Below are 12719 nucleotides of genomic sequence, written 5' to 3' on the forward strand. Positions count from 1 at the left end.
CTACTGAGGCCCATGACCATCCAATCCAGCCTCTGGACACTCCACTTTTCCTTGAACCTGAAAGTCTACGTAAGTGCCAGATAAATCCAAAAAGGTCACCCATCAGTATATGGGGACTTCAAGTTACTTTAGGACCAGCTAATGCTATTTTAGTTTCATAAGCAAGGTTTCCATAGCCTGCTGGGTTGAATTCTCACCCATTTTGTGTGCGGGTGATCCTGTTCTTCCCCCCGTGTCTGTCCAGGATATAGGGGCTGCTGCATTTTTTGGACAAACTACAGGTTTATTCAGCAATGATTTTCTTTTTTTCCTAAAGAAGTGGTGCTCTCTGTGAAACATGTCAAAGTGGGAAGACAATCTGCTGGTAGTCATGACCTACTTGCATTATCTTGCATTTGAGTAATATACTAAAACAATATGAATATGCACTAGGTTGTTATTGGCAATATGCATATATTTCTCTTTTGGGAATGGACATGTAAGGGATACCAAATGCAGGTATTAAGCAGCGGGGATGACCAGTTCAATGTAGCTGCTCTTGAGGAACTGGAATCAAGCGGAGTATGGTTAGAATGAAGTTTAATAATGCACAAAACACCAATTCTACACCAAAAGACCATAAGCAAAACAAAAAAAAAACGAGAAATAAATGAAGTGAAGCAAAACCAAACCAGCAACCTAACTATACAGTATATACTGTATACCAATGAAGGGGAGCTGACATAGACAGGGCATAAGCGGGCTGAGACTGGAAACAAAGGAAGAAAAGATGGGGTTAATAGGATACTGGATACAAGATACAGGAGAAGGCAGGGATCAGCAAGCAGGAATATGGGTAGCAGGTAAAACACTGAAGCACAGACAACAACTAAGGGAGGGATTATAAACCTTTCCAACAGCCAGTATTAGGTGGAGCCTGATTACTTAGATCAGTTGGCTGCTGGGAGAACAGTGCCACCAGCAGGTGATCCAAGTCCTGGCAGGACATTTTCCTTAATGTGGTTCTAAAGCCAATGTTTTTTTTACCTTAAAGTGGAGTTCCACCCACTTTTACAACTCTTCAGCATCCCTCACTAAACTGTGCACTGTAAACGAATTGGATATTTTTTTTTTCTCAGCACCTACTGTATATCTGCTGTATTCATTTTTCACTTCCTCCTCCCTGGCCGTGGCCCATCGCATCATTTCCTGTTTGCAATGCCGTCTGGAAAGGGGTGGCAACTTCCTCTGACACTGCCGTTGCTATGGAAACCTGACCTGAAACCTATTACACTGCTTGTGCTGCACTGAGCATGTGCTAGATCTGCAAGGATGAGATCCAGGAAGAAATACTGTCTGGCTTCAGATGCCCACACTTAAGATGGCCACGGCTATACGGCTACTGCTATAAACTAACAAAACAGACCTTAGTTTACAGCCTAACTTTACTAGAATACATTAAGCTTGTGTATTATAGGGGTATTTTAATTTAAAAAGTATAATTTCGACTGGAACACCACTTTAATTCATTCCCTGCATTAAGGTAGAAACAAGTTTTATAGCTTTCTCAATCTCAATCAATCCAGTGCTGTGCATGGCTGCCTCTTTTCTCTCCTCTCTTCCTCTTTACACAGGGACTGGGTCAGCCATGGGCTCCTGGTCCAGTCAATCAAAGTCAATTTTTGAGTTCATTCTCTCTTGAAAAGAGGAGATTAAGGGGGGATATGATCACCATGTATAAATACATAAGGGGGGATATGATCACCATGTATAAATACATAAGGGGGGATATGATCACCATGTATAAATACATAAGGGGGGATATGATCTCCATGCATGAATACATAAGGGGGATATGATCTCCATGTATAAATACATAAGGGGGGATATGATCTCCATGTATAAATACATAAGGGGGGATATGATCTTCATGTATAAATACATAAGGGGGGAAATGATCACCATGTATTAATACATAAGTGGTCCATATTGTTAACTTGGTGTTGAGTTATTTACTTTACGGTCATCACAGAGGACAAGGGGGCACTCTTTACGTCTAGAGGAAAAGAGATTTCATCTCCAAATATGGAAAGGTTTCTTCACAGTATGAGCTGTGAAAATGTGGAATAGACTTCCTCCAGAGATGGATCTGACCAGCTCAGTAGATTGCTTTAAAAAAGTCCTTGATTCTTTCCTAAATGTACATAATATAACTGGGTACTGACATTTTATAGGTAAAGTTGATCCAGGTAAAATTCAATTGCCTCTCGGGGAATCAGGAAAGATTTTTTTTCCCCTGCTGTAACAAATTGGATCATGCTTTGCTGGAGGTTTTCGCCTTCCTCTGGATCAACTGTGGGTGAAGGATTGTGTATATGGGATTGTATTTTTTTGTTTTTTTTGGTTGAACTAGATTGACTTGTGTCTTTTTTTTCAGCCTGACTAACTATGTAACTATGTAAGTCTGTGAGGAGGATTTGGGGGCAAGACCAAGCCATGCTGTATGTGTCTATAGAATGTGGCTCCATAAACACACACGGCTCAGGAGCGAGCACGTACGTGTATCCCTATAGCAAGCAAATTGCTGTGGGAGTACAAAGAGAAGAAAAGTAGGGATGGGCCGAACGGACCCCTGTTCGGTTCGCACCAGAACTTTCAAACACCGCGAAAGTTCAGACCCGACTATCGAACCCCATTAAAGTAAATGGGACCCGAACGTCAAAAATCAAAAGTGCCCATTTTGAAGGCTTATATGCAAGTAATTGGGCATACAATGGTTATAGGGGTCCGGGTCCTGCCCTGGTGGGACATGTATCAATAAAAATGAACATGTATCAATGAAAAACTTCATTTTTAAATGAGCAGTGATTTTTTGATTTTTAAAATGAAAGCATAAAAATGAAAAAATCCTTCCAATATAGTGCCTGGGGGGTCCCTTTAGTCTACCTGTAAAGTAGCAGATCTGTACTATATCTAGAATCTGCTGCAGCAATAATTGCATTTATAAAGCCAAAAAAAATGAAATTTTCCCTGCAAGCTGCCTTTCTTTTCCTTAGTAACAGGTGGGGACCCAGTGTGTATGATGAGGCCACAATGTACTGCACTGGGAACAAGATTAGAGATTTTTTGGATACATTCTGGTGTCGCTTTGACTTTGGATAGAAGTAACGGGTGCGTAAAAATTGGTCTTTGGGTGTCAGTGGCGCCTTCTTACCGTAACCCTATAGAGGTACTCTTGATGAAAGTAAGATTTGGCCTTGCTGTAAAAAATTGCAATGATATGCACCTGTCAAACAGGTGCAGAAAATTTGGTATTTGGGTGTTAATTGTGCCCATGAAACCTATACCAAAAACATTCTTCCAGATGAAATGATTGAACACCCTCAAAGCTAGGCAGCCTCGAAGTCCTGCAGAGATTCCACATATCAAAAAGACTTGTGACATCGGCATCAGGGGCTTCATAGCTGGTAATCCAGAACTGATTCATTTTTATAAAAGTCAAACGGTCCATGGAGTCTGTGGACAGACACGTCCTATGATCAGTAATGAAACCTCCTGCAGCACTGAATGCCCATTCTGAAAGCACCCTGGATGCAGGGCAGCCCAACAACTCGATAGCATACTGGGCAAGTTCTGGCCAGTGGTCTATTCTCATGACCCAGTAAGTCAGTGGATCGTCAGCTGGAAAAAAGGGGGTCTGAATACTTTCCGTCTCCACTGTGTATATGTGATTTTATATATATATATATATATATATATATATATATATATATATATATATATATATATATATATGTGTGTCCATGTTCTAAGTCCTTACTGAGAAAAGGGGTTAGAAGTCCACTCTAAAAATGGTTAAAAACATAAAATATAATCCAGGAAAATAAAGTGACAAAGTGTTGCTAAAGTATTGATTTGGATGAACTGGAAATCAACATCCAAATATGAACATAATAGTGCGTGAAGAGGAAGCCACCACCGATAAAACAGAGAAAATGTATTATAAAAGGTAAATGGATACACTCACATTTAGGTAGAACAACAAGCTTGTGTAACAGGACTGGTAACACAATGGGAACAGTAAGCACGACATGACACGTTTCATCTAAGAAGACATCATCTGGGGTCAGAAGTTGGAGAGCCAACAGCTTTGATGAGCTTGCATTTAGACGCTGGGCATGTGAGTGGCAGCAACTGTATTTTTTTTCCGCTGCAGCAGATGGGACAGAGAAATTTGCCAGCTACAGTCTACAGCTGGTGGTGTGCTGCTAGGACCTGGGACACCCTGTGCTATACCATCATCCCTGTCAGTGGAGGCTGCTGAGAGGTAATGACTCGGTATAGCAGGGGCAGACTGAAGTGGGTAAGGGGGAGGAGGAGGAGGGACAGATTTGTGCCCCTTTGGTGTGGCTTTTAGGTGTTCTTGCCAACGGGCTGAGTGGTTGGACATTAAATGCCTTGTTAAGTATGTGGTAACTTAATGGTTGGTGTTTTTGCCACGTTTGATGTGCCTGAGACACAGTTTGCAGATAGCAACAGTGTGATCTGCTGCAGATGTGCTCAAAAAGGTCCAGACAGCTGAGCTTTGGGGAGTGGGTCAGGAGATAACAGCTGCAGAATGTGATGGAATAGGGTGACTGCTCTCTACTCTTTCTTGTTGTCGGCCTCCTTGGGGTTGTGCCGCCTCATATTCAGTTTCCTCCTCTGCTCTCTCTGGCACCCAAGTTGCATCAGTGACACCATCATCATCATCATCATCATCATCATCATCATTTCTATCTCCATCTGCTCCATCTTCACCATTACCACTGGAGACAACTTGGCAATACGCTGCGTCTTGGGGAACATGAATGCCAATTTGTCTACCAGTGTTCCTCCCTCTCGCTAGGCTCATGTTCCTGTCACCCTCAACCTCAGAACCAACATCTGAATCCAGTAATGGCTGGGAATCATCAAGGAGCAAGTGGCTGATGCTGTGGTCAAATAACTCAGCTGACTCCTCAATGGCTGATGTTGGGGCTATGGCAGGAATAGATGTGGACAAGGAGGAAGGTTTACCCACTCTGGCAGGGGACTGCACACTTGTCTCTGCTTGCGTGACAGAGGATGAGGAGGAAGGTTTAGTAAGCCAGTCCACCACCTCCTCTGCATGCTGTGGCTGGACAGCATGGGCAAACTTGTTGCTGGCCCCCTTACAGTGCCAAAGGAACGTATGCCTCTCCTTGTTGTCCTCCCAGAAATTATTGGGAGGGAGGGGGCGGTGCTTATAAGCAAATGTAAAGAGGAAGTTGAAATCTGTATGTAGATGCACTTTAATCAATGTAAAGAGGTGTTTGGTGCACTTTAATTTGAGTACTCACACTACACAGACACACTCCATGGACACACTATAATATACTGCAATATAATGCGCCAAACGTACAGTGACGCACAAACTATATGGCGTTAAACTGGCAGTAATACACACAGAACTGTATGGCGTTAAACTGGCAGTAACACACAGAAGTAAATGGCGTTAAATTGGGAGTAAAGCAGAAAACGATATGGCGTTAAACTGGCAGTAACGCACACAGAACTATATGGCGTTAAATTGGCAGTAACACACACAGAACTATAAGTCGTTAAACTAGCAGTAACACACACAGATCTACATGGCGTTATATTGGCAGTAAAGCACACAGAACTATATGGCGTTAAACTGGCAGTAATGCACAAAACTATATGGTGTTAAACTGGCAGTAACGCACACAAAACTATATGGAGTTAAACTGGTAGTAACGCAAACCGAACTATATGGCGTTAAACTGGCAGTAAAGCACACAGAAGTAAATGGCGTTAAACTGGCAGTAATGCACAAAACTATATGGCGTTAAACTGGCAGTAGTGCACACAGAACTATATGGCGTTAAACTGGCAGTAACGCACACAGAACTATATTGTGTTAAACTGCCAATAACTCAATCAAACACTGACGCTACCGTCACTACACTGACGCTATTTGAACTGTCCCTACTCTAGCTATACACTAATGTAAAGATTACTGACACGGTCTCACTACACTACATTGAAACTATCTAAGCTGTCCCTACTCTACACTAATGTATGTATAAATTACACAGTCTCACTACACTACAGTGAAACTATCTGAGTTGTCCCTATTCTAGTTGCACACTGTGCAAAGCTGAAGGATGATCCTCATCACTACACTCACACTATCCCTAGACTGACACTAAACTAATATTCTACACTGACAATTGAAGCAAAATAGCACAGTATAGCACACTTACTAACTAATAGCACTTTACAGAGCCCTGTTCTATCTCTCTCCAAGCTGAAACCACACTGAAAATGGCTGCCATTGAAAGAATTCTTTTATACTGTGGGGTGGGAATGAGCTATGATTGGATAAAGTCATGACAGTGTCCAATCATGACTCTGGCAGTGCTCTGTGCCCTGATTGGCTGAAGCTTTTACTGCTTCAGCCAATCAGGGTTTGTAATGCACTGTTCAACACCACAATGCATTGTGGTCGGTTTGGGGGGCCGAAAAAATGGTCGAACGACCCGTTTGTTTGGATGTTCGCCAAACAAACGAACAACGAAAGTTCGCCCATCCCTAAAGAATTGGAGCCAAAGCGCTGGAGGGGGACCCAAGAAGAGGTTGGGGGCTGATTTGTGCACAGAGCATTTGAGTAACATTTTTAATATTTTAATTTAAAAAGATACCTTTAGTAACCCCTTAATATTTGGTGTACAGTATATCTATGTAAAAAAGGAAAAATTGTGTAGAATTTAAGGATCCATGTTGGATATATATTTTAATCTGGTTGTTAATAAATATAGGCCCTTTCGCCTGCCTCTGGATCAACTGTGGGTATAGGATTGTGTATATGAGATTGTAAGGTTTTTTTATTTTTTTTTATTTTTATTGGTTAAACTAGATGGACCTGTGTCTTTTTTTCAACCAATAGACTAACTATATATTTATATATAAGTTTTAAAGTTGTACAAGTTTACACATAATATGTGTAATGTATTACACAAAGGAGGAGTCATACATATGTAGCGCTGGTAGATTTGCAATTACCCCATGTTAGGTAAATTTAGTAACTTGTTTGTTAGGAAGGTTAAGTTTGCCTCTGTTCCAGGTTGGCTGATGTTGTGTGTGTTTCCGTGCTGACCGGTGGGTGTCGCTGTTATCACTGGTTAGTGTTGAAAAGGCAACGTGTTGAAGTGTATGGATGCTCTTCTGTCCCGCAGACAACTCAGTGGAGGTGGTCCTCCGAGTTGCATTCTGGGCGAGGGTATTTATGGGACAGACGCCATATTTTGGAGTTCGTTTTTCAGCCACCTGCTGGCCCTCCTGGCCGACAGGTATGCATTAAGGAGCTACCTTGTGGTCCTCCGTCCTGGAGGCACACAATACTGCGGCGCAGGGGTGGGTCCAGAGGCTTGTCTGGGGCCTACCACCACGGCCAAGGAATGGTCCTGAGCTGTCGGTCCTGTGTGATGAAGCTGGACAACCGAGGAGATCCCAGGGGAGGACCCGTCTTGGAGGGATCACGCAGCGTGCTGGTCTATAGAGGGGCCTGGTGACTCGGTTGGAGGACGTATCCGAAAGTAACTATACAGCATAACATCCTGTGGCAGAGGATCGTACGGATTTTGTTCCCAAGCAAGTGTGTGGCAGAGACTTTGATTCGTGCTGCGTACTGGCTGCTAGGCTGGTGAGAGAGGCCTATCCAGACGAGCAAGGAGTGTGTCCCACGAGGGGAGCACATTCCATACAATGTCTGAATTCTACCTGAACATTTGTTAAAAGAACCCTACAAGAAGATGTTTGAGTTTCTTCTGCAGTTTCCTTTCCGCCTCTTTCCTGCTATTTTCTAAGTCAAGTGTTTAATAATGCATTGAAAACGTACTCCAGTGTTGGTGCATGTGTCGTCCAGAGGTAAACTCAACGTAACCCTAGACCCGGTGCCGGTGAAACAGAGGGAAGCAGAGTGAAGGTAACAGACCCGCTTAAACCAGCAGCTCCACCGAGAGTTATTGCTACACAGTTATCTAGTTGGTATGAATTTTAGAGTACCAGAAGGGAAATGGACATACGGAAAAGGTATATACATCATATAATAATCAATAAAAAAATAATATATGTAAAGGAAATCCATATAAAATAATAAAAACATAAATGAGGTATTATATCGAAACATAACTTTATATATAGCCTAAACAGGTTGGTCATGAAGCAACATCAAGTAGTGATGAAATTTGGGAAGATACATTGATATGGATTGGGGAGGAGATATTCCTCACGTACCCATGATGTGTTTATAATCATCAGAAAACCTGAATACAAAATGCATCTCCAGCAGGAGTCTGTGGTTTTTGGGTACCAAAAATGCAACTTCTCTGGAGTGGCGTACCAGTGAGTGAGGATCTTATATGAAGTTTCTTGGAGTTTAGTGCTAATGGAGCACTTGTGAGCTAGTATACAAGGTAGCTCTCTTTGTCATCATGGCATTCAAACAAATGGTTTCTAGTTGTGTGGGTGCCTTAGAGGAGAGTTTACATTTGTGTTTGCTCAGGAAGCTATGGAGCTGTAAATATGTCCACTGGGGAAGAGCCTGATCATTACAAAGTGTTTGTAGACTTTCTCTGAATTCTACCACAACTGCTTGTACGCAATGTGAGGCTAAAAGTGGGGAGCCTTTATTAGTGGTGGGAATCCCTTTGTTTTGTGAACCAGGACTAAATTCTGGGTTATCTGCAATGCTGGCTAAAGGGCCAGGGATTGAAGCTGAGGGGTGATATTGCATTTTGACAGTTACCCAGTCCTTGTTTTGGGTATGACAGTGCCAATCAACGATCCTTGTGATGTGTGTTGCGTAGTAGTACCTTTTTAAGGTCAGGTAGGCCCATGCCTCCTGCTTTTTTGGAGTGTGTAATTGTGTTAAAGTTTAATCATGATCCTTTGCGAGCCCACACAAATTGTCATTGTATATGTTGTAAGTGTCTGAAAAAGGTGGATGGTATTTTAATAGGTAGGGCATGCATGCAGTATAAGTCTAGGGAGAATGACCATTTTCACAATTGCGGCTCTCCCAAACCATGAAAACCTCCTAAGTGCCATTTCTTAAGATCGGATGAAATGTTTAATAGGGGAAAAAAGTTCTGGTTGAAAAGATCTTTGGAGTTGGGTGTGAGCAGATTCCCAAATATTTCAATGCTTTGTTTCCCATTTAAAGGGGCAATTTTGTTCAGCCGATTTGAGTTTATCTCTTGGTAGAGAAATATTTAGGGCCTCTGATTTGCTAAAGTTTATTTTTAGTTTTGAAATATATCCAAATGTTTTGAAATTTTCATATAAGTTCGTAATAGAAATGTGTGACTGTGTCAAGAAGAATAATAGGTCATTGGCATATGCTGCTATTTTAAATTCCCTTCCCGCTATTTTAAAGCCATGGATGGAGGTGTTTTGGTTGACTAAATTGATAAAGGGTTCTGGTGAGATAATAAATAATAGTGGAGAGAGTGGACAACCCTATCTGGTGCTATTTTTTATTTTTATGCCGATGTGGATGCATATAGATTAGAGATCCAGGACAGCATTTTGTTTTGTAAGCCAATGTGTTTGCAAGTTGCAAACATGTAGCCCCATGCAACCCTATCAAAGGACTTCTCCGCATCAGTGGACAGGAGAAGGCTCTTCATTTTATTTAGGTGTGAACTATGAATCAGGTTGAGTTCTTTGGTGATGTTGTCCCGTGCTTCTCTTCCTGGTATGAAGCCCACTTGTTCTGGGCCAATAATCTTTAGTAAGAGGGGTCTAAGACGGGTTGCTAATACTTTTGCAAGAAGTTTTAAATCAATTATAAGTAACTAGATCGGTCTATAGCTTGAGCAATCCTTGTCGTTTTTATTTGCTTTTGGGATTACTGTGATATATGCTTGTAGGAAGGATTCAGGAATTTTTTGTTGTTTATATAGAGAGTTGAAATTTGCGAGGACCCCACACCTTGTAGGTTGTTGGGTTTGTGAGTTGAGGGAAGGTCATAAAGTTTAGAGTAATAATCATGGAATTGGGCTGCTATTCTGTCTGTTGAATATTCTAAGGATCCGTTTCCCGAGCGTATACAATGTATGTTTTCTAATGATTTGGAATCTTTTTGGGCTTTGGCTAGGTATTTCCCGCTCTTGTTGCTGTGTTCATAGTAGAGACGTTTTTGAGGAACAACAAACACCTCAATTTATTCTCTAGTTTGGCTTGTAGTTCTTTCCTGGCTTCCAATAATTCAGATGCAGTAGCCACTGAGAGCATTTATTTATGTTGTGTTTCTAAACGGGAGATAGTGGTGGAGAGAGTTAAGATTTTTTGTTCGGATTCTATAAAATTCTGGCTTATATGAAAGAGAGCCAATAGTATGATCAGCGGGGTGTCTCAGTTGATAAACTCATGCTTATCCAAAAATATGCAAAACAAGTGTAATCACTGGTGAGTTGCTAAGGGGTGTATTTATTAAAAAAACAAGAAACTGCATAGCAACTTACCCAGTAAAACTGCATATAGATTTGTTTTAGGTAAATATGGCAAAATAATTTTAATAATGAATAATTTTAGCTACATAGTAACAGTTGTTTTTGCTTATATTATCCCCTTCACGCTGACCGTACGCATATATGCAGCCACGGCATGAAGGGGTTATACAGCTGCAGGCATCACCCTGGTACCGTTTTTTAGGGTGGGGAGTTGGCTCTTTAGGGTTAACAACCATTGCGGCTAAAAGTCACTCGGCTATTATTCTAAAGCAGCGGGAGGGGACGTCCCCTCCCCCTTTCCGCCACTCTTCCCGGGCCTCCCATCCCACTGGGAGACCCGAGCACTCAGCCGGAGCTTCTGCCGGCTAGCTCGAGACCCAAACAAAGCCGCATTTGGCTCTGATCGGGTCTCCAATCTACAGTCGCCGGCACAACATCACTTTCTGTTTGCTCGGCTGCCAATAGCGCTGATTTTAAAAAAATGACAGTATTCAGAATCGCCGTTTTTGGTGATCTGAATACTTTTAAGTGTAAAGGAGGGATTTGGGGTCTTTTAGACCCCTGATCCCTAAAGAGTACCTGTGCTGCCTATTACTGTCACAAGGGATGTTTACATTCCTTGTGAGAGCAATAAAAGTGATCAGATTTTTTATTAATATTTTTAAAGACATTTTCTAGCAAAAGACCTCCTCTGTAATTCTAACCTGGTAACCGTTACATTTTTTAAAGCGCCACCTATGGAGATTTTTAGGTACCGTAGTTTGTCGCCATTCCACGAGTTTGCGCAATTTCAAAGCATGACATGTTAGGTATCTATTTACTCGGCGTAACATCATCTTTTACATTATACAAAAAAATTTGGCTAACTTTACTGTTTAGATTTATTTGATTCATGAAAGTTTATTTTTTCCCCAAAAAATGCGTTTGAAAGACCGCTGCGCAAATACCATGTGACATAAAATATTGCAACAACCACCAATTTATTCCCTAGGATCTCTGCTAAAAAAATATAATGTTTGGGGGTTCTAAGTAATTTTCTAGCAAAAAATATGGATTTTAACTTGTAAGCAACAAATGTCAGAAATGGGCTTAGGCGTGAAAGGGTTATAGTTACATAGTTAGTCTGGTTGAAAAAAAGACACATCCAGTTTAACCAATACAAGGGGAAAAAAATATCATACAATCCCATATACACAATCCTATACCCACAGGTGATCCAGAGGAAGGCAAACAATCCCCAGCAAAGCATTATCCAATTTGCTATAGCAGGGGAAAAAAATTCTTCCTGATCCCCCAAGAGGCAATCGGATATTCCCTGGATCAACTTTACCTATAAATGTTAGTATCCAGTTATATTATGTACACTTAGGAAAGAATCCAGGTCTATTTAAAGCAATCTACTGAGCAAGCCAGGAACACCTCTTGAGGGAATCTATTCTACATTTTCAGAGCTCTTATGCCTCATACACACGGTCGGATTTTCCGATGGAAAATGTGTGATAGGACCTTGTTGTCGGAAATTCCGACCGTGTGTAGGCTCCATCACACATTTTCCATCGGATTTTCCGACACAAAAAATTTGGGAGCAGGATATAAAATTTTCCAACAACAAAATCCGTTGTCGGAAATTCCGATCGTGTGTACACAAATCCGACGGACAAAGTGCCACGCATGCTCAGAATAAATAAAGAGATGAAAGCTATTGGCTACTGCCCCGTTTATAGTCCTGACGTACGTGTTTTACGTCACCGCGTTCAGAATGATCGGATTTTCCAACAACTTTGTGTGACCGTGTGTATGCAAGACAAGTTTGAGCCAACATCCGTCGGAAAAAATCCTAGGATTTTGTTGTCGGAATGTCCGATCAATGTCCGACCGTGTGTACGGGGCATTACTGTGAAGAAACCTTTCCGTATTTGGAGATGAATCTCTTTTCCTCCAGATGTAAAGAGTGCCCCCTTGTCCTTTGTGATGACCTTTAAGTGAATAACTCCACCAACACCAAGTTCACTATATGGACCACTTATGCGTTTAAAAAGGAAAATAATCACTAAATGGGAAAAGGAATTTTCTATGATACTAAGCACCATCAAGTGGCCAAATGTGGTATTTTCTATAGTTTGGTTGAAAGAACAAGCCACTGTGACAGTTATCATTCATGGTATTCATTGAATGTTTGGGAAACAGTGAAATGGATGGGCT

General features: G+C 41.5%; 1 protein-coding gene across 1 annotated transcript in view; it reads right to left on the minus strand.

Moving 5' to 3' along the window:
- LOC141107681 (cytochrome P450 2C23-like) overlaps positions 1–12719 on the minus strand; it is a 78242-nt gene that overhangs the window by 12717 nt on the left and 52806 nt on the right. The window lies entirely within an intron of this gene.

The sequence above is a fragment of the Aquarana catesbeiana genome, linkage group LG09 (assembly GCF_042186555.1).
Source record: "Aquarana catesbeiana isolate 2022-GZ linkage group LG09, ASM4218655v1, whole genome shotgun sequence".
Taxonomy (NCBI): domain Eukaryota; kingdom Metazoa; phylum Chordata; class Amphibia; order Anura; family Ranidae; genus Aquarana; species Aquarana catesbeiana.